Source organism: Erpetoichthys calabaricus, chromosome 14 (assembly GCF_900747795.2).
Source record: "Erpetoichthys calabaricus chromosome 14, fErpCal1.3, whole genome shotgun sequence".
Taxonomy (NCBI): Eukaryota; Metazoa; Chordata; class Cladistia; order Polypteriformes; family Polypteridae; genus Erpetoichthys; species Erpetoichthys calabaricus.
This window is the reverse complement of record NC_041407.2, coordinates 57748149-57770246: the sequence shown is the minus strand read 5'-3', so window position 1 is coordinate 57770246 and position 22098 is coordinate 57748149.

The window sequence follows — 22098 nt, the reverse complement described above, 5'->3', positions numbered from 1 at the left end:
ACTGGATCTGTGAGCCGGCTGTGTTAATTACTGCACCATTGTTCTGCCCTTAATTTCTGCCTAATTTAAAAATTACATAAAGAAATTAACCAAAATTTAGAATTTACAACTTTTAAAGACAAGGGGCCTCATGTATAAATGGTGCATACAGACAAAAATGTTGTGTACACCCGTTTCCACACACTTTGAGATGTATAAAAACTAAACCTGGCGTAAGGACACGCACAGTTTCACACCAGCCTCACACCATGTGTACGCAAGTTTCTGCTCAGTTTTGCAAACATGTGGCACCCAGTGTCAAAGTAGTGCCACTGTTTCTGTGCGGTGTCCCTTTCTTTTTTAGATGTATATCGATGGCACAGGATTTATCAAATACACTAAAATTAATTGCATATAGTTTACAAATTTAATTCACTTGATTGTAATCATTCTTTAACAATATAATGACCAAACTATTCCAACTACCATAGCTGCTTTAGTGTTGTTAGAAGACATCACAAATGGAAGAATTAGAAGAGAGCACATATATATAGAAGATGGTGACTGGCTTCAAAGGCGATTTCAAATTCCAAGAGCTATCTTCTAGGAGCTGTGTGCTGAACTGGTGTTGGTTTTACAAAGGAAGACGTTGAGAAATTGTGGTTTACTTGCTCCTTTGCAAGTTCTGTCCACCCTAAGGGTTTTAGCCACAGGAGCTTTTCAACATGAGCTTGCTGACTGATCAGGTGTTTCACAATCATCACTGAGTCGTGCCATGCCAGCTGTATAGGATGGTAATATTTGCTTGTCATCCAGATATGTAAGATTTTCTTACATTGTGGTTGAGCTGGGAAACATCAAAATGCAATTCCCAGCAACATCTGGATTTCCAAAGTAATTGGAGGGTATGAACCTGACTCTGACCCACCTAATGATCAGCCAAATCGGGCAGCACTATAACTTCGTTTTAATGGAATTAGCAGAATGTAAAAATAGGTAATCAGATGCAGCATTTATTTTTTAAACCAATTAATTTAATTTGTGGTCTTTAATTTTATCACATAGTACAGGCCTTATACTTCTTAGACCATTGGCCACATTTCTTACAGCATCCACTATTGCATTTTGTGACTCTAGAACAGCGTCCATCAACAAACAGCGAAATGGTCACCCAGCCATTCTCTGAGGCAGAGGTGTGTGTACAGACAGCATCTGTTGATGTGCTGGGCACAGCAGCACCTGGAGTCATGTCCTTGTCATGGGGGTCAGCTTCTGTAATACAAAGAATCTATGATTCTTAAAAGCACTTTGTGACTTTCTGAACTTGAACTTTTGAGTATCTACATCACGCTGTATCACTCCATCAACTTCCTTTTGTTACTTATACCACTGCTTAAGCCAACAAATCGTAACTTGCTAAAATTCTTTTTTTTCACGTTCTTTTGCCATTGTCTTTTAACAAAGCACTGAACAGAGGGGGCAATTTATATTAATTTGCATATTCAAATATTCAAATTTCTGGGAGCAGTTCAGGGTGGGGCTGTATTTATTAAAGGAAAGTGTGTGGAACTTGGCATATGCACAGTTTTATGCATATGGATTTTTGTGTGTATACGCACATTTCCAGTTTTGTCTGTACACCTTATTTTAATGTGAATTCTATACACAGTGTTATACATGAGGCCCAAGGTGATTTGATCTTTCCAGGGATAGTTCATTGAAGGTGCCTGCAATCCTACACTGTTAAAAATTTGACTGTGAATTTACAGTAAATTACCGGTTACTAATTGCATTACTTTCAAAAATACAACACTATACCATTACTTCACATTAAACTGGGCCATAAAATGAATGTGATGCAGCAGTACACTGCTATTAAATTACAGTCATTTCCTGAATTTTTACGTCGACTGCAATAGTACTGCAATTCATTAGATAGTAATTTGCTGTAAATTTACAAAAAAAACAATTTCAGTTAAAAGATGTTGTGAAAATAAAGTTGTCTGTAACCTAACAGTTAAATGGCTAGCATTTTAGCTATCATTCATTTGGTTATTAGACACATGATTTTTATCCACTGATACAGTATCAATGTTTCTTACAATTAATTTATTTTGTCTGGTGGAAAAGGAAAGGCTGCTTTTGTGATGTAGGGTGTGTTACAGATTCTCCATTTTATTGACAACAAAAAAAACTCCATAAATCAACTTCTGTAACCACAAAAAATCTTCAGTATGCATAAAGAAAAATTAATTTGCCAGGTGTCTAATACTTTTTTGTTTCTCACAATGCAAAGGGGTGGGGATCATCAGGACCAATTTACTGTGTTGCTGCAAAGGAGGTATTCCTTATGTACATTGTGACAGTGGATGGCGCTATACCAGCGCTTAACCCGACACAGTCAAACACGGAAGGCACACTTATAAAAACACAAGCTGTTTATATTTTCTTTTTGCTTGTGGAGAATGTCTTCCCCATTCCCACAAGCTCAGAACACAGTCCCAAACACAAGAAGAATCCTAATACTTTACTTTCTCCTCCACTCCTCCCGGCAAGCTTTGTCTCCCTCCTCCCAGCTCTGGCTCACTGAGTAGTGGCTGCTGGCTCCTTTTATAAGGCACCTGGAAGTGCGCCAGGTGCTCGTTCACCTAATTCTGGTAGCACTTCTTGATGTGGCAGAAGAGCTGCTCTGTAGGGCTCAGCAGCAGCTGCAGCACCCCCTAGCAGCCCCTCCAGATCCCAACAGAGTTGTATCCAACTCCATCTCCCATGAAGCCCTGCGGGAGTCCAAGGCACCACTGCAACCCATGGGGGCTGCCATCTAGCGTCCCGGGAGAGGAACTGTTCTGGCCACACTTGCTCCCCCGGTCCTCTCAGGGAAAGGCACCCTGGCCAGACAACGACCACGGCCTTCTGCGACAACATATACTAACTTTTTGCAAATTTAGTTTTCTGCACAACTGTGACTTTACAGCAATATAACAAGTATTCATAAAAAAGTCCTGCACATTGGAACAGTTAATTGATATTGACAGCTAAAACGTTGCAAAAATGTGCATGTATCTATTTAAATTAATTAATTAAATGGTATTTTAACCATTGTGATGTAAACCAGGGCCCAAACCCCAAAATGAACACACAGGCACAGCCCCGGGTTTAAATAAAGGTTGGTTTATTACACCACACTCCTTTATAAGTTTACAAAAAGCACAAAAACACAGGTTTTTCTCTCCTTATTATAATTTTTCTCACCACCGCACTACCCTCCTCCAGTCAAGTATTGCCTCTCTACCTCCCAGGTCTGACTCGCCTGGATAAGGGAGTGAGATCTCTTTATTACAGACCTGGGAGTGCGTCCAGTGCCAGGGTGATTGCCCAATGGAAGCATAGAAGTCCATTATAACAGAGAGCTTGTCTCCCTGCAGTGACCTCTCATGGCCGCCAGTGATTCCAGCAGGTCTGCTCTGCCAGACTACATCTCCCGGAATGCCTTGCTGGTTTCCTACTGGGCACCGACATCTGGGGCTGCTGCCATCTAGCATGCTGGGGGAATAAAAAGCCTCCAGTGATGTCTTTCTCTCCCAGTGGGCTGTCTGTCCATCCCTTTTGGTCCTTCCTTCAGGGTCTGATCCCTTCTTCCTCCCTGGCCGGGATGCTTATCTACCTATTAGGAGTCTCCCGTCTGGTTAAGGAACCATCCCCTCTCCTGGCCGGGATACTCGTCCAGCCTATGTGGCATCTACACCGTTTATTGCATTACAGTTTTTGACTGTGAAAATACACAATTAAAGTAATGTATTATTACATGGTTTTGCTACAGTATAATCACCTATTTTCTGTACAACTTACATCAAGCGGAGTTTTGAAGGTCCCTAAAGTCCTTCTCCTTGTCTCCACATCACTACTTGGTCACTCATTCTTTGTGTCTGTAGTTCTCTGTGTGAATGAAAGCTTTCTAATGTTTGTATGATATCAGACAAGTTTCCACCAGTGTCCCTGCGGGGAGGATGTCACATTTAACTGTCATCCTACTGTACATATAAATGAAAGAATATGAAAATGCACAAACTGAAAATGTTCCACAATGCAACACGGACCAGTCCAAATACAACTTCAAAGTAATTTGCTTTCTTATGACAGAAGATGGCTTAGCCTGCTGTTATTACACACTACATTTTTCAATACAGCATTTTATTGTGAAAAATTACAGTTAATGCCTATGAAATGCTGACAATTTTTACAGTGTATGCATTGATCTCAGTTAGTGATGACCAGTGGGCAAGTCACCTATTCCATATTTATTGAATATATATTAGTGTCTCAAATTTAATTATGTGTTTTTACCGTGATAATACACAGTGCAGAATTAGACATCCCTGTTTTGTACATGTTGGGACACAGTGTACCTCATGGAAAAAAAGCAATGCAATGCAAAAGAGATACATTAAAAAGGTTAGTTTCCTTCTAAAATTAAATCAATCTATGTGTGGCTAAACTGCAATAATACACAGCCCATTCTTTTTTGTTGAAAGTAAAAAAAAGTCTTTAAAGTTTTGTGTGAGAGTGACAAATAAATCAAGCAAGTGTAACAGTCAAGCTTAATTGTCAGCCACTTAAAACTTTGCCATCAAAATCACTGGCAACAATTTTTCATCAGAAATCAGTTTTGTGAATACATGCATTGAATTCCGTTTGGAAAACAAAAGCTGTCATCAAAAATGGTTTTCATTAATCAGGTAGCCATGCAGATGCCAAGATTTTTCTCTTCCAACTTGACCTGACTTCAGCTTTCACAGCAGGGTCTTGTAATGTCGGTATGCAGAAAGCAGCTGATTGATCTCCTTTAATAGCTGTAATTATGCTTGTCCTCAAGTATTAGGGTACTCTATATATTATTCAGATTCCAGGCATCCATTTCCATTTTGTTTACCACTCAGTTTTTTTTCTCTGACTGGAAACATGGGTGTTATAACAGATGGAGCATAACTGCCCCAGGGACATTTATGGTGGTGAAGCCACTTTTTTGCACCCCTTCTCTAACATTTTCATTTTAGGTGTTATAGCACATAACTATATGACTGGGGCTCATTAATTTGGCACCACATTAAGCAAGCTGCATGGTATTTTAAATGCCTATTAATTTGCAAAATTGTACAGATAGAAAGCTGAAAATAAATAGATTTAATTTCAATGGCCCCTGCTAACAGTACAGATATGGCACTCCATCCCCACCCTACTGAGAAGCTAAGCCTTTTCACTGGCAAGATGACATTAGACACCTTCTTTTCTTTTAAAGGGTGAATTTTTTTTTATTATTATTATAACCCTTACTATTTTTCCTTAGTCATCCAACAAAACAATACACATGGGAAAGAAACTATTGTATTCCTCAATACAAGTTGTTTCCATCTTCCTTTGATTCTGCATTGGACACATCTGGTTAAAAAATGTATGAATGAATATATGAAAGCATAAGTATGGTATCAAGTTGAAGTTATGTCTTTATAATCATGGTATAAATTAATTTGCCAATGGAAATTGTGCTCTAAAGCAGGGGTCCCCAACAACCGGTCCGCGACCCACTACCGGGCCGCAGCCGTCTGACAGCCGGGCCGCAAGAGAACTGCCGGCAACGGAGACTCACTCAGACTTTTCAGAACGCTTGGCGGGTGGGGCTTTGCAGCGGCGCAGAGAGAGGAGAGAGACCGAGGTGAGAGACTATTACAACAAAGTATTGTTACGGTCCCGATAGTTTCCCAATATGACACGAGTCTATAGAAATCGCGTTACTATGAAGTACATTCAGCAGATGCTTTCATTACAACGAAGTGACCTTGAAATGCCTGAATGAATCATCCACAGAGCAGTTAGATCTGTGGTCACAGCTCAGATGTGCACGTTTGCACAACGATCCCCAAACAGAAACATTGTAAAAAAAAATTCTTTCTTCGAACTTTCCTCGTACTGTTTTTTTTTTTTTGCTGTTTTTGTTGTCTGTGGTTTTCAGTGATACCTTTTGCTTATTGCTTGTCAACATTTGAAAAACATCCATTGGAATTTAACTCATTGTCACCCTCCTATAGAAACGGCACACACGAAAAAAACGATAACAGTGTTAATGTTTTTGATGTCCAATCTGTTGGAATGGCAAATGCAAAGCATATGTCTTTGTTATATGCAAAAAAAAGAAGAGAAATCTCGGGTTGCAAACGTATGCGAACTGCTTAATAATAATAGAAATGTTATGTAAATTGTGTATAAAACTGAACCTTCCCCCCCCCCGGGACCGGTCAGTGGAAAAATTTACATCTAATAAAGTGGTCCTTGCTGTCAAAAATGTTGGGGACCACTGCTCTAAAGGGAAGTGCTTTTGATAAATTTGAAAAATACCTTGTCTGTTCTTGTAGTTTACAATGTGGCTTTAGGGTACCAGAGTCCAAAATAGAAAGAGAAAGCCTTAAAACTTAACCATTTGGTCCACTTTGAAGTGTTAAAGATTTTCATTTAAGAACATGTGCCTTGCCCATTTATGGTTCCACATTTAATGGACAGAAACTAAAAGTAATTCTTTAATCATAGATTCTTGATCTTGTTTTCATAAGGTCTATCATATGTCTATTGCTAATTTGTCTGTCTGCAGTGGCCGTTGTGGGTGGAGTTATGACAACCCAATGAAAACCACCTCCTTTCCTAGCCTATTAAATTACATAGATAGATAGATAGATAGATAGATAGATAGATAGATAGATAGATAGATAGATAGATAGATAGATAGATAGATAGATAGATAGATAGATAGATAGATAGATAGATAGATAGATAGATACTTTAACTTTATTTGTCCCCAGGGGGAAATTTAGCTTTTTACAGAAGCTTTTAAAATATGTAATTATAATTACATAGTGTAAATAAGTAAATAATAAACAAACAAATAATTAAATAAACAAATAAACACAGTATGGTCTAAACACACAAGAGAATGATCAAAAAGAAAGAAAATTAGAAAGAAATCTAACTTGGCAGTCCCACTTACAATGAGGCATTATGCAGACATATTCCTGTTGGAGCTCCAGTCCCATATCTTGAATTTCATTAGCTGAAAATACACAGTGTAACTGTGTCAGACAGATGATGTGCAGCATTGTTCATAATGGCACTCAGTTTTGTTTTAATTGTCTCCTTTACTACGACCTCCAGGAGGTTCCGAGTGTGCCCCATAACTGTGCTTGCCCTTTTAATTAGCTTGTTCATTCAGTGGGCATCTCTTGAAGTGATTTACTCTGAGTGGAAGCATAGTGAAAAGAACATTATGCCTTTCATTGTACTTTGCACACATAACGATAGATCTGAACTGATTACACTGCATTGTATTTTAAATAAAAGAGTTAGATTTTGGCAAAAGGAGGACCACCTTTAATGTCTTGCACACAACTGATGAAAATGAAAAAAAAAAATAATAAAGGCAGAGACTTATGATAGAGCAGATTGAAGTGCCACACACCACTTATCTATTTTTTTAATGCATAATGAGTCATTTCTTGCTGTCAATATGGTCCCTTCTCCCAGTATGTGGATTGTAACACCTGGGGAAATACGACTATTGACCTACTGTATGCAAACATTAAAGATGCATACAGCGCCACCCCGCTGCCTGCGCTTGGGAAAGCAGATCATAACCTGGTTCTGCTTCAGCCTCATTAAAAACCAAGAGTCAGGGAGCTACCTACAACCACACGCTCATTCAAGAAGTGGTCCCCTGAGGCAGAGCAGGCTCTGAGAGACTGCTTTGGAACTACAGACTGGGATATCCTGCAGGGATCATATAGTGAGAACATTGAGGAGGTTGTTGACTGCACTACTGACTACATCAACTTCTGTATGGACATTGTAGTTCCAGTAAGAACAGTACGCTGCTATGCTAACAACAAGCCATGGATTACAAGTGACATCAAGGGCCTTTTGAACCAGAAGAAAAGGACTTTTAAAGGCTGTGATCAGCATGAGCTCAAGCGCGTACAGAAGGAACTCAGAGTCCAGCTCAGGGCGGCGAAGGAGCAGTACAGGAGAAAGCTGGAGCAGAAGTTGCAGAATAACAGCATGAAGGAAGTGTGAGATGGGATGAAGATCATCAATGGCTGCAGCTCGAAGCGGGGTTCCACCATCAAGAGAGACGTGGATAGAGCAAACCAGATGAACAACTTCTTTAACAGGTTTGACCACCCTAACCCACTCTCACCTCGTAGTTCTGCACCCTCCACCCATCCTTCTGCTGATACCAGCATAGGAGAGAGTTTCCCCCCACCCATAATTACAGCAGCCCAGATAAGCAGAGAGCTGAGGAAACTTCGTGCCAGCAAAGCAGTGGGTCCAGATGGAGTATCGCCACGACTGCTGAAGGCTTGTGCGTTGGAGCTGGGGAGTCCTCTACAGCATATCTTCAACCTGAGCCTGGAACAGGGGAGAGTCCCAAAGGTATCACGTACTAGTGAGCTGAATGACTTCCGGCCTGTCGCTCTGACATCACGTGATGAAGACCATGGAGCGGCTGCTGCTTCACCACCTGAGGCCATAGGTCCGCCACACCCTCGACCCACTGCAGTTCACATACCAGAAGAAGGCGAGAGCGGAGGATGCCATCATCTATATGCTACACCGATCCCTCTCCCACTTGGACGGAGGCAGTGGTGCTGTAAGAATTATGTTTCTGGACTTCTCTAGCGCCTTCAACACCATCCAACCTCTGCTCCTTAGGGAAAAGCTGAAAGAAATGGGAGCAGATTCATACCTAGTGGCATGGATCGTGGATTATCTTACAGACAGACCTCAGTACAGTATGTGAGTCTCGGGAACTGCAGGTCTGACATTGTGGTCAGCAACACAGGAGCGCCGCAGGGGACTGTACTTTTTCCGGTCCTGTTCAGCCTGTATACATCAGACTTCCAATACAACTCAGAGTCCTGCCATGTGCAAAAGTTCGCTGACGACACTGCTATCGTGGGCTGCATCAGGAGTGGGTAGGAGGAAGAGTATAGGAACCTAATCAAGGTCTTTGTTAAATGGTGCAACTCAAACCACCTACAACTGAACACCAGCAAAACCAAGGAGCTGGTGGTGGATTTTAGGAGGCCCAGGCCGCTCATGGACCCTGTGATAATCAGAGGTGACTGTGTGCAGAGGGTGCAGACCTATAAATACCTGGGAGTGCAGCTGGATGATAAATTGGACTGGACTGCCAATACTGATGCTCTGTGCAAGAGAGGACAGAGCCAACTATACTTCCTTAGAAGGCTGGCATCTTTCAACATCTGCAATAAAATGCTGCAGATGTTCTATCAGACAGTTGGGTTTAGCGCCCTCTTCTACACGGTGGTGTGCTGGGGAGGCAGCATAAAGAAGAGGGACACATCACGCCTGGACAAACTGGTGAAGAAGGCAGGCTCTAATGTAGCCACGGAGCTGGACAATTTGATATCCGTGGCAGAGCGACAGGTGCTGAGCAGGCTCCTGTCAATCATGGAGAATCCACTGCATCCACTGCACAGTGTCATCTCCAGACAGAGGAGCAGCTTCAGCGATAGACTGCTGTCACTGTCCTGATCCACTGACAGACTGAGGAGATCGTTCCTCCCCCGCACTATGCGACTCTTCAATTCCACCCGGGGGGGTAAACGTTAACATTATACAAAGTTATTGTCTGTTTTACCTGCATTATTATCAATCTTTAATTTAATATTGTTTTTTATCAATATGCTGCTGCTGGAGTATGTGAATTTCCCCTTGGGATTAATAAAGTATCTTTTTAATCTAAAAAAACTGAGCACAATGGTTTTAAAAGAGTAAATTCACTGACATCAATGCCATTCAATCCCTAAGTAAATAGGCAGAACTTGCAGACTATGTAGAACCTGGCTCTGTGAGGCAAGAGTGAAAACCCATTCTGCCTATGTTAAAACATCTGCCTATTTTAAAACAACTCGCTAAAGTTCAACCTGATTAAACTTATGTGAACTTGTTTTGCTAAACTGGCCCTATACTGTGTTTGTGTGTTTGCCCTGCGATGGACTGGCGCTCTGTCGCAGTGTTGTTCCTTCCTTGTGTCTGACGCTTGGGCAGTTAGGCTCCAGCTGTACCACGCCCCTGCCCTGGATAAGTGGGATGGATGCCATTAACATCTGTTCAGTTCTTGACACTTGAGTACATGCTACGTACAGTGTTCGAAGTGGAAACAAATAATTGCCTGTTGGCAGCTTAGTCCCCCTCGCATATAATGTTTTAAGAAATTTCATAATCAAGTGGGACAGTGTTTGATGTCAGAGTATATGGTGCAGAAACCATTTACAGTAGGTAATATTCCCCACTTCAAGTCCTGGCTCATTGTCATCGCAATATTCTCTCACTGAAGCACACACATGCTTTAACAATCTTGACAGTAGGCAGGTTCTTTGCAAAGTAAAGAAAAAAAGTCTCTGTATAGTGAAAGAATAAGAGTTGACTTTTTCAGTTATTAATGTTTAGAGGTCTTCTGAACCAAGACAGCAATTCTCATCTGGCCATCAATATTCAAAGTCAATAAAGGCGGTTGGCAGTGACTTTCCAAGGTGAATCCATTCTCCTGGCCCTGAAGAGTGCTGAACTGCTAGGGAGCAAGACAAACTCAGCAAAGTGAGGGACATCACTGGTCTTCTTTTAAAGGGTATCCATGTTTTGCAATACATTGTGACCATTCACAATGTGCTTTCATTCTCTGGGGCTGGTTCGGGCCATGTTTGGGCTTCTGAGGTGCACAACAGCCAGGAGAGTAGTGGGCAAAGAGGCTTTTATTCTGTCGCTTGACAGAACAATATTGGAAATACGCCGAAAACGTCCTAGTTGTTTTGCTCCAGTGGTGGTTCCTTCGAATTAAAAGTACTTGAAGACGTCTTTCTAAGAAGCATTCAGATGAAGGGAGGCACGAGTGGAGCCGCCGACAGTCTGCACAGGACAGAGAACAAAATACTGTGTAGGTGAGCCGGCTTTAAAGCCTCATAGCACCATGTGATATGCTGTATGATTTATGCACTATTTTCTGAAGCTGATCCTGCATGGCCAAACTTTTAAGTTTTTTAAAAGTGTGTTTCTTTTTTATCTGGTTGCTGTTTGAAAAGGTGTCAGAGCAAAAGAATGACCCATCACAATATATGTAATCGATAACAGATTTTTGGATTGAGAAATAGGCATATTTAGTAGGGTTTAAGGCTTTTCATCATATTGGGACTCTGATACCCTTTTTCTCCATTATAAAATGCAAGAGCGGGTTAGTTATTTTTTAAAATGTATAAAATATACTTCACTTTAAAGTGGAATTTCATGTAGCAATCTATTATATACCATGGTTTAACTTAACTTTGACTTAAAAAATACCAAATTTATCCTTTAAACTGTAACACACTGTTTAATCTGAAAACTAGACTGCATGTTAAGGCCCATTAACATTTTGCATCTTTATAGTTGCGATTAGATTACCAGCATTACACCGTTGCAGAAAAAAACACAGTTAATCATGGAAGTCTGAACAGTCTTTAAGGATCAATATTCCTCGCTTTCTACTCGAAAAATAAAAAACAAAATACCCGGATTTCATATTTACAAAACACCAATAAATTTAATTTTAGTGTAAGTTTTGAAAAATTGTATGCACTTGTATGCATATTGTCACACACATGCAATTGGGAAGGCAGCTAGATGGCCTGAATAATAGTAGTACCACACCAGACCAGGAGGTGGCAATCTGCACTAATTCCCTCTCTCAATCCTCTGCAAACCATCCATGGGAAATCCCGCTAGGTTCCGGCGCCATTGATGACATCACTTCCGGTAACGGGTGGAGGAGTGCTGAGGGGTGGCACTGAAGACATCACTTTCGGTCCCGGTGCTATTGATGACATCACTTTCAGTCCCAATAGCATCACTTCAGGTTATGGTCCTGATGACATCACTTCCTGTACTGGCCTTTAAAGCCACCATCTTGCCTCCACACCATCAGTTCTGTTCTGGAGTCTAACCTGTGAACATATCTCAACAATTTACCCATTTTGCAGCCAAGGCATATTAAATGGGTGGTTGCCCCAAACCTTTTTGATGTCTCTTGGTCATTTTTGTGACACAGTACTACACTACATTAATATTATCAGACCAGTTCTGCACTAGAATCACCGAAAAAGGTGGATTGGAGAGGACCACTATGGGGAATTTTTTTAGTGATCCTCCATGGCTGATGAAACATAGGGCGGTTTTATATTTTCAGATTTCTCTGTGTATACATGTTATACTGGTCTGCAGAGAATTGAGAGAGAGAGTTAGTGCAGTTCACCACCCCCTGGTCTTGTGTGCTACTACTATTATTCAGGCCCTCTAGCTGCCTCCCAATCGCACGTGTGTGACAATATATTAACCTTACCCAACAAAACAACTGGTTTCATAAATTAAACAAAGAATTCAACTTGAAAACACAGAAATATTCCAGTAAAAATCATAAGAAAGTAAGAGAAGAAATGAGTCAACTAAATTGTATTTGTTTTTGTGTTATGTGTTTTTTGGGGTGGGGTGGGGGGGTTGGCCTTCAACTTTTACATAGAATCATAACAATGAGAATCCCAAAATAAACAAAATGGCCAAAAGACCACCAAACCAGACAAAAAGGGAAAAACTAAAGAACACTGCTCCATAAAACAAGGTAATGTCACTACAAAGAAGCAGTGACAACAGGTGTCTTAAAGAGCCACAGCCATAATGATCAAAGTACCTGAGGGCTGTAGCCTAATTACAGGTCCCACAAGACAAAACATCACTCAATATAACATAACATAACATAACAAAACTAAAAAGCAATTACTTAAAACAACAACACAATAATGAAAAACTATTAGCAAATTTTTTACAAAGCTACACCTAAGAAAGTAAATTATTAAAAAAGAAAGGGAACAAAATAAAAATAAGTAACCAAACTACATCCAGGGTGAAACCCTAACAGCAGTAATTTTGCATGTGCGTATTGGCTTTATTTGAATAAGTTGCAGCACCACAGGTCAGAACTGGCCTGGTCACTTGCTGGCATGTCATAATATTGTTAACATGGCTGCTTCCCTTCCTCCATGTATAAAGGAAGAGCAGCATGCTTTTATCTATATTTGAGCAGGCCAGTGGTGCATCAGAGGTACAGATCCATTGTCATCTTTCAGCACAGATTGCAAAATAATGCTTTGCCTCAGCAAAGTGTCAATAAATGGACTGAAACATTTAAGAATGGTCACATACTGTATGTGTCACAGATGAAAAATGATCAGGTTGCCTATACATAAAAATATGGCATGGCAAACAGGCCATGTGTTAATAACCTAGGACATTATGTCGAAAAAATGATGCTTACTCACTCTTTTTGTATTCATTTTTATAAATTTATTGCAGATCCTTTTTATCCTTATGCTGATATTTAGTTCATTTTTTCAAGAATAAACTTTAAAGTTGTAACCAATATTAAATATAAAAATACCTGCAACTCAATCACTGAATCATAAACTTGAAGTGAACCATGGGCAGGAATTTTCATACAACACCAGTAAATGATGGTGATGGTTCCATTCATGTTTCCATTCTGAATGTAAATTTTGACATTGATACCTCATACCGTGTAATACTGGAAGAACATTTTGTGTGAGAGGAATGACTACTGAGAGAATGAGAGTGAGATGAAAGCGGTGTATACTGTGCTTCCTAAATGTGTTTTTTGATGGTTTTAAAATGGATAACTGCTGGCACACACATTACTATTTTATTTCTCCAGTTAATCTAAAATTGAAAAAATGGAAGGATTTGTGCATGCTTGAAACAAATTTTACAATGAAGCTTGTGCCATTCTTCATTGAAGTTACTCTGATTGAAATTCACAGGACGAGGTTTCTGTCACAACTGCCTTTTCTTTTGGGACCAGTGGTTATATTCAGACACAATTTTTCAGACACAGATATACCAGTGTAAGCAACAGCATTACTATATCAGTGTGCTATTTCAGGCTTTCCTTACTCACAACACCTTTTCTGCTACAAGGCGGATTAGAAAGGGAGGACCAGGAGAGAGATGTTAAATGAGCTTGCAAGAGGTCAAAACTATTATAGAGGCAAAGAACATCACAACATTAAGGAAGTCAAAGTGGATAGACAGAGGCAAGAGATCAAAGACAGAGAAACCAATAGTGAAATGCTGTGGCAAAGTTTTTAGAGAAATTCCAAACAATATATACTACTAATCACACGTAGCCTTTTTTATCATCGCTGTTGTGATGCAACATATCAAGCCACACCTCTAGGAACTACCATGACAACAGTGCCACAATACGGCAATGCTGCATTCCTTGCGGGTAGTGACACATCTTCTACAGTTCTGTGATTTCCAGTGTGACATTCTACACTGTGGTGTTCTGGACTGGTAACATCACTTCATGTGAGGCCCACCGAATCAATAAGTTAATTAAAAGGGCAAACTCAGTTATAGGACACTCTCTGGACTCCCTGGAAATCGTAGTAAAGGAGGGAATGAAACCAAAATTGAGTGCCATTATGAACAATGCTGCACATCCTCTCTCTGACATAATAACACTGAGGACTTTCAGCCAATGAATTACTGAGGATTAGTGTGTCACGAAACAAAAAGGGGGCTCATTTCTACCAAAAGTATTTATTAATAAAAGTAATTTATTTATTGCCAAATTTCTCCCTGGGAACAAATCAAGTTTTATCTATCTATCTATCTGGACTGTTGTGTCTATAGTTAAAAAACCCCAGGACCATCCATAAATGTTGGAGGGAACATTTTTTAGCAGAAATACATTTCTAAAATATGTTGAATCATAACAGCACCCAGTGGGTGACCACAACAGTTAGCCTTGTAGCAAGCAGTAAAAATAAGTAATAATACTTAATGATCATCTGTGCTTTACATGGTTTTGCAAACATAATGCTTTATTTACATACTAATGAAGTTATTCAGCTTGTATCAGACTGCAATGAATGTTCTTAATTTAACTTTTGTATAAAGAAAAATTAGCTAAAAATTCACATATTTCATCAATGTACAGTAGATCAAAAAGTGTTGTTCTGTAGATGACAGGGATGGTGTCATGCTTCCCTGTGCCTCAAAAGCTACGGAACTTGTTTCAAGAAATTAAACTAGTATTACCACTTCAAGATATCTGCAAATTTTCTCTAATGTTTATACTTGGAAATTCATCACTGATTTGGGTGTTTATGAAGATGAGTTTGGCCGCTCGCAGATATAGGACACACACAAAATAAGTAGAACCAATACAAATTTCAAACCATGAAATTTCAGTTTGAACTTAAATAAAACCAATGTATCTGTCTGCTTTGAAAATTTTTCATTTAATTTTCAAATTAAAGAAGAAGGAATTATAATAAAAAAATAACCTGAAACAGCACAGATTTAAATAGTAAGAGTTCTTTGAAATACTGTAATGGTGCGGGTCGGCTCCATGCTCCTGTTGCAGTCAGGAGCCTCTTGAACCCGACCCCATCGATAATCATGACCGGGATGAGCCAGCAAATGAGGACACACACAAAGCAAGGGTAAGTGCAAAAGTGAACAGGTCTTTTATTTAAAACAATTCAAAAACAAAAACGTCCAAATAGTGTACTGCTTCCATAAATGTTCAATAAATAAATAATCCATAAAAACAACAGCGATGTAGAGGTTTAAATCCAAAAATGAGAAAATCTTTTAAAACAAGGTTAAAATACAGGCAGAAAACTGTCTTCATAAAGCAAATCCCTGGTGTATTCCCTTCAATATTGACGAGTCCTCTGTTCATCTCGTATGGGGGCTCGCAGCAGAGGAGTCTCCCTGCCAACAGACACAGCTGACTTTCTACAGGTCCAGGTCCCTGTCGTCCCATGGCTACAACAAGGCTCCCACTCCAGAGCTAGGCTCTGGACCCCAAAGGCCATGGTGCTCGCATTGGGACTCCCAGTCCGAGCCTCATCGACTCCTGCTGCCTTCCTGGGCTTACACAGCAAGTTGTCCTTTTCAACATGCATCACTCTGGCCCCCTAAGCAGCTCAGCCGCAGTGATCACTCCTTCAGTTCCTTCAGCCCCTGGGTATCAGCCTCACACTCCCCTCAAGCAGCTCTCCTTCCTGGCTGCCTGTCCCTTCTCTCTATCATGAGTCATTTACTCGCTCATGTTTTCTCTCTCTCTAGTCTTTCTGCCTACTTCACTCTTCTTTCTTTAACCACCCTTCTCCATTTCTCTTCCAATCACTATTTAAAAATGGGCACCTGCTTCTTAAGCCATGGGCCTGCCCTTCCATAAATCCAGACAGGCATATCATGTTCCAGCATTCGCAGACACTATGGACTACACTGGTCTACTGTGTTCTGACTGCAAGTAAAACAGATGATGGTCCAAGATCAAGTTGTCCTCAAGGAACCACACAAGAGCATAACCAGCACACCTTACATATCTTTAGTTGGCTGCTTCCTTAAGCAATATACACCAAATACTAGGATGACACCAGTATGGTGGCCTAGAGGCAGAGTTTCAGAGAAAAATCCTTATCTAAACCTGGAAAATAAAAAGAAGAGATTAAAATGGGCAAAAAATTGGAATCACCCAGAAGTCTGTCACTTTGTGTCTCTGTTATTTTGCCCATTTTAACCTTCTCTTTTCACTGTTGCAGATGACTGTGGTATTTGGCATGTACTGTTTAATTAAGTGGCCAACTGAAAACTGTCATGGCATCTGTTTCTGAAACTACACACTCTGATGTCCTCATTTTCTTATGTAGGTGTGTATATGACCCTTTCTCTTCTTTTCTATCCTGTTAGATCCAGTTTTCCCCCTTCTCTCGAGATAGTAGTGTACATATTTGTAAGAAATGTTTACTTTCTTCACAACCTGTCACATGGAAGAAGCTTTTTAACAGCAATGGGCTAAGTTTCAATTTGGCCACTTTTTAACGCAACTTTAGGAATGCCATTACCTTGCACCGAAAGAAAAGAAAATGTACTACTTTTATTGAACAGAATAACAGGTTTCAGCTGTGCTAACACAATTAGAAAGGATTCTCTAATAACCAATTAGCATTAAAATGTAATTAATTAAGAATGAGCTAAGAGAGTTTACCATTAGGATTCTGGATTAACGACTGTTAGAAATAGGGCTTTGCAGTCATCTATATATATAAAATCCCTATGTGCATCCAGGTGTCCGTGTGTGGGTGTCTTCTGGTGAAGTGCGCATGCGCGGGGCACGGTGCTATGCGCGATATTACTGTCAGAGAAAGTTTCAGGCGTTTTATAGAAATACAAACCAGTATTACTGCAAGAAGAAATTAAAGGTACACAATACAGTGACGCATATTACAGCCACATACAAACCAGTATTACTGTAAGAGGAGATTAAAGGCATATTACCGACACGCACACCTGTATTACCGCCAGAGAAAATTAAAGGTATATTACGGACGTACGGACGTACAAGCCAGCGGACGTACAAGACGGTATCCTTCAATAAGGGCGCACACAGGCATCCTTCAATAAGGGCGCGCACAAATAGGCGAGCCTCAAAAGGACGACCTCAATTGGGCGCAGCGAATAAAGGTGCGCGTAAATAAAGATCTGCACCTGTTGCTCTTCACATATTCCAGAACCATTTGAACTAAATTATCTACGCGCCCTTATTGAATAGAGCCGTACAAGACAGTATTACTGTCACAGAAAATTAAAGACACACAATACACGGCGGCAGCCCACGAAGAACGGTCAGCTCAGCAAGTAAACATCAACAAAAGAAAGGCTGAAAGAAAGAAAAATACGACCAACAAAAAGAATGAGGTCAAAGTCCCTTGCCATTTAATATACACTGTTCCTACTAATGTTTATGCACTACTGTTCTAGCGCCCGTTATTGTAACGGGCTAAATGACTAGTATGTGAATAATAGATTATAAATCAGTTATTTTATTATATACATTGTTGAATGTGTGTTCTGGGTTTATTTTAGGACTTGAATCACCATGGATCAGCTCCGTTGTTTATTATTAAATAGAATAAGTATTGAAAAAGTTACTTTTAGTTAACACCTTTTTTCTTTAATCATGTGACCACAATGTGACATACAGTATAAATAGGACCACATACCAATTTATCCTCAACTTCAGTGGATAAAACAAGCTACAAGAAGAAGAATCCTAGCCCACCGCTTTTAAGTCACTGAGTAACTGATGTTATATGCTATCTGAAATTGGAAAAAATCTAATTCTCACTTAGAAGATCCATTCAAAACATTTTTAAAACCTGGCAGAATCTAATCAATTATATTTTAGAATAAGCATTTATATTGAGGGAAAAGGATCCTCTCCCATCTTTTCTACTGTTAAGTTTTAATCTGGCTGTTGGCCTTCCTCTCTTTCTCATGGGTGGGGTTTGAATTGGATTTAGTTTTGTCAAGTTTGAGCTTTTTGTATATATAAAAAAATTAAATATATTTAAAAAAACAAGTTACTATTTCTTTTAGCAGTAGTCAGTTTTTGTCTCAAGTAGAACCAAGTAGTTTGGTTTTGACTTGAACCACTACAAGCAGCTGATTTTGACATGCATAACTTCAAATCCTCCTGATGATTTTATCTAAAGATTCCTATTGGTTTACTGTTTATTTTAAGGGTGTACTTTCTTGCACAAAATATGGTCCAAAAATAGCTTAAAAATAGGTTTGTTTTGGTCTAGAGTAACAAACATGGTGGTGAATTCCAAAAGGCTCAGTGGCATGCATAAACAGACATCAAGACTGCTGAATAGCTGAATGGTATATCACACGTACCTGTAGTTGGTTTTCTTTTACCTGAAGGGGAGAAAAAAGTGATTTCAAAATGTTCATAAGTAATTCTTTTGAGCACACACACAAAGAAACAATCAAGGCCCCTAACATTATTATTGGAAACTTGTTTAGCCTTTCTGAAACATGATAAACAAAGATTCTTAATGAGAGTTTTTTGATCCAATATACAAATACAGGTGATGCCATGCTGCCATCTTAAATAGGGATAATGCTATGACGCTGCAACAAGTCCAAACACATGATTACAAATGGACGATGCAACAATAAATAACACGGTAGTGGCCAAATATCATAAAACTGTGATGACCACAGAAGAAACCAGTCAAACATGGTGTCACTGGAGATATAACATAATAGCTATAAAATTATTCAAAATGCCATAGAAATGGACTAAAACAACTAATATAAAGCAAAAATAAGAATGAAAGGAACAAAAATATTATTTTCCACAACAGACGTGAAATCCCAACACCCTGGATGCCAATGGCAATAATTTCATAATGCTCTTCATTAGGAAAGGCATAACATCCCACAACTGCAGATTCAGAGGCTCATTGACTCTTTGCAATGGAGATGTCAGAGTCCTGTCAGGAACCTCCAATGTTAATTTTCCTTCTTATAAAATGGTCATACAAAGCATGTTGGGCATTGAATTGGAAAAAAGATTTAATCACATGACTTATTATGCAGACTAATTAGGTTGAACCTTAAGCCACACTGCCTATAAGGAAAACGTACAGTACATAGGCAAATAGTTTCAGAAGCTAGCGTGGTATCTTTACCAGAATATGCATTGCACAAATTAACTAGTTTAAAAGTGCCTTTTGTAGTAAATGCAGATACAATGGGGACTACAAGAAATTACATCTAGTAATGAAAAAATGAAAGTTTAAGCAAGAAGCAGTAAGAGAAATAATTGAAATGAATAAAAAAAACCTTAAGAAATTACTTATAGCCTTGAAAACATGCAGGATAATTTACTGAAGTTAAACAGGAAATAATACAATTAATTAAATAAATATCTTACCAAGGTTTTATATACAAATCACCAAATAAATGGAATGTATTTCACAGACATAAAAAAAAAATCTCCATAATGAATAATTTTATAATTCAAGATTTAGATCTGCTTCAGGCTTCAGGCGCATTATAGATGAATACAACTTCTGAGCTTGGTGCAATTGCTGCATATTTCTGAACCATTAGCAATCTTATTCTATCAATCACATCAAATGGAAGACGTGCCCAATGATTGGTAAACTAAAAACATAATGGATCCAAAGAAAAGATGAACGTTAAATCACAGAAAACAATATTTTGAACAGCATCCACTGTGTTTTGGATGAAGAAAAGCATTTAAAATAAAATGTTTAATAGGCAACTGGAGTATCAGTTAAAAACAACACATATGATTTAAATAACTGATACTTTTGAATATAATTTTAGTAATCTTGATGTCAGAAGATTAATACTGAAGCTAGGGACAATTATTTACAGTGATTTTTAGACAGGAAATAAAGTGTACTAATAAGTAGAACATTCACTGCAAGATCCTCAATGGGATCCCTTGTGCTACAAACATTACTCTTATATAAAATGTACATTAGTCACAAACATTCAGATATATCAAATGAAAGGAAAATTGAAGAGAAAGCAAGAATAATTCAAAAGAGCTGGACAACCTATAACAAAAACTTGGGAAACACAGGCAAAGAATTAAATGCAAGTGAAAAAAATATTCAGGCAGTAAATGCTGATCTATAGTCAAAGCGATCAATTAAATCTTACCTTATATTGAAAAAATTCTAAAACCAGGGCAAGTGAAACTGTAAATGGAGTGATGGGTGACGTGCCAAAAGGGTTAGGGCTAATTTCGTAGATTTACTTCTTCTTCTTTTCGGTGATCCATGTATCATTTATAGAATAATTACCCCAAACCACAGAAAATGCCTTGGGGGGACTAAACATGAGTTGCCTCTATTCAAGTAAGGAAAATGATACAGAAAAAAAAAACACAAATGCAAGTTGTTAAAGGAATGCCCCAGCTAAAAATTATACTTCTTATATGTTACTTATTCTATTTAGTTTGTAGTAATGGTCGAGAAAAAAAATTCTCTCATGTTTCATGGAGAATGAGAGTAAACAGTTAATGATATAATACAACGTAATGAAGACTCATTCTGTCCAAAAGAAAATTATGAGAAAAAAAAAATTCTTAAGTTAATCATGCTGCACAATATTATGCACAGGTCTGTTTTCCAGTTGAATGCTATTTTTGCTAGAACATTATTAATACTTCCAGAAAACTCAGTTCCGAATATTAACAGAAAAGACACGTTCCCATAATGCTGTTCTTTTGAAATGAAGACAGGACTCTTGACCAATGAATGAGTGAGAGAGGGGAGTGGTTCCCAAAAGAAGATCTCTGCATGCCAAATTGTATAACTAGTAAGAAAAAATAACTACAATGAAATATTGTAAAAATTCAAGCAAAATGGCAAAGTCAACAGAACAGTACACAAAACCCTAAATCTTAAAAACTGAAAAATATTTCTTCATACTAGAGAATAGTTAACAAGAGCAAAATATTTCCGTTAATTCACTATTAGGTACTCTTTGAGGGGGCATCACGGACTGAGAGAAAGTTACTCAATTCCCTCGCAATAAGGCATTTAAAGGATTAGTTTGGTATTTTTCAAGTCAAATTCATTTCTTCAAAATCATGGTATATATTTAGTCTACCACACGAAACTGCATTCTAAAGTGAAGCATATTTTGTAAATGTTAAAAAAATTACTAGCCCGCTATTGCATTTTATAAAGGAGCTTACGGATACTGGTGTCTCATTGTAATAAAAGCCTTCAAACTTACAGAATACAATCATTATTCAAGCCAATAATGTTAGTGAGTATTGATCTGCTTCTTGAGATATATACACTTATTCCAAAACAGTGTAACATTTCCATTCTGTTTTAAGAAGGTAAGAAAGCAAAAAGCAAACCATTCTTCTGAGATTTAGCCAATTTACACTGGCTGAGCATTTCACTTTGCCAATTGCCATATACATCTTTCCATGGCATCCGTTCAGCCCCAGAGTCATGGATTCACCTTGGAAAATCCCTAACAGGAGCCATTATTGGCATTATTGAATTCTGCAGCCAAGTCTCGATTCTATAGACAATTAGACAATAATAACTGAAAAAGGCTGTCACAGGTGGCTGGGTGTGGTCGGCA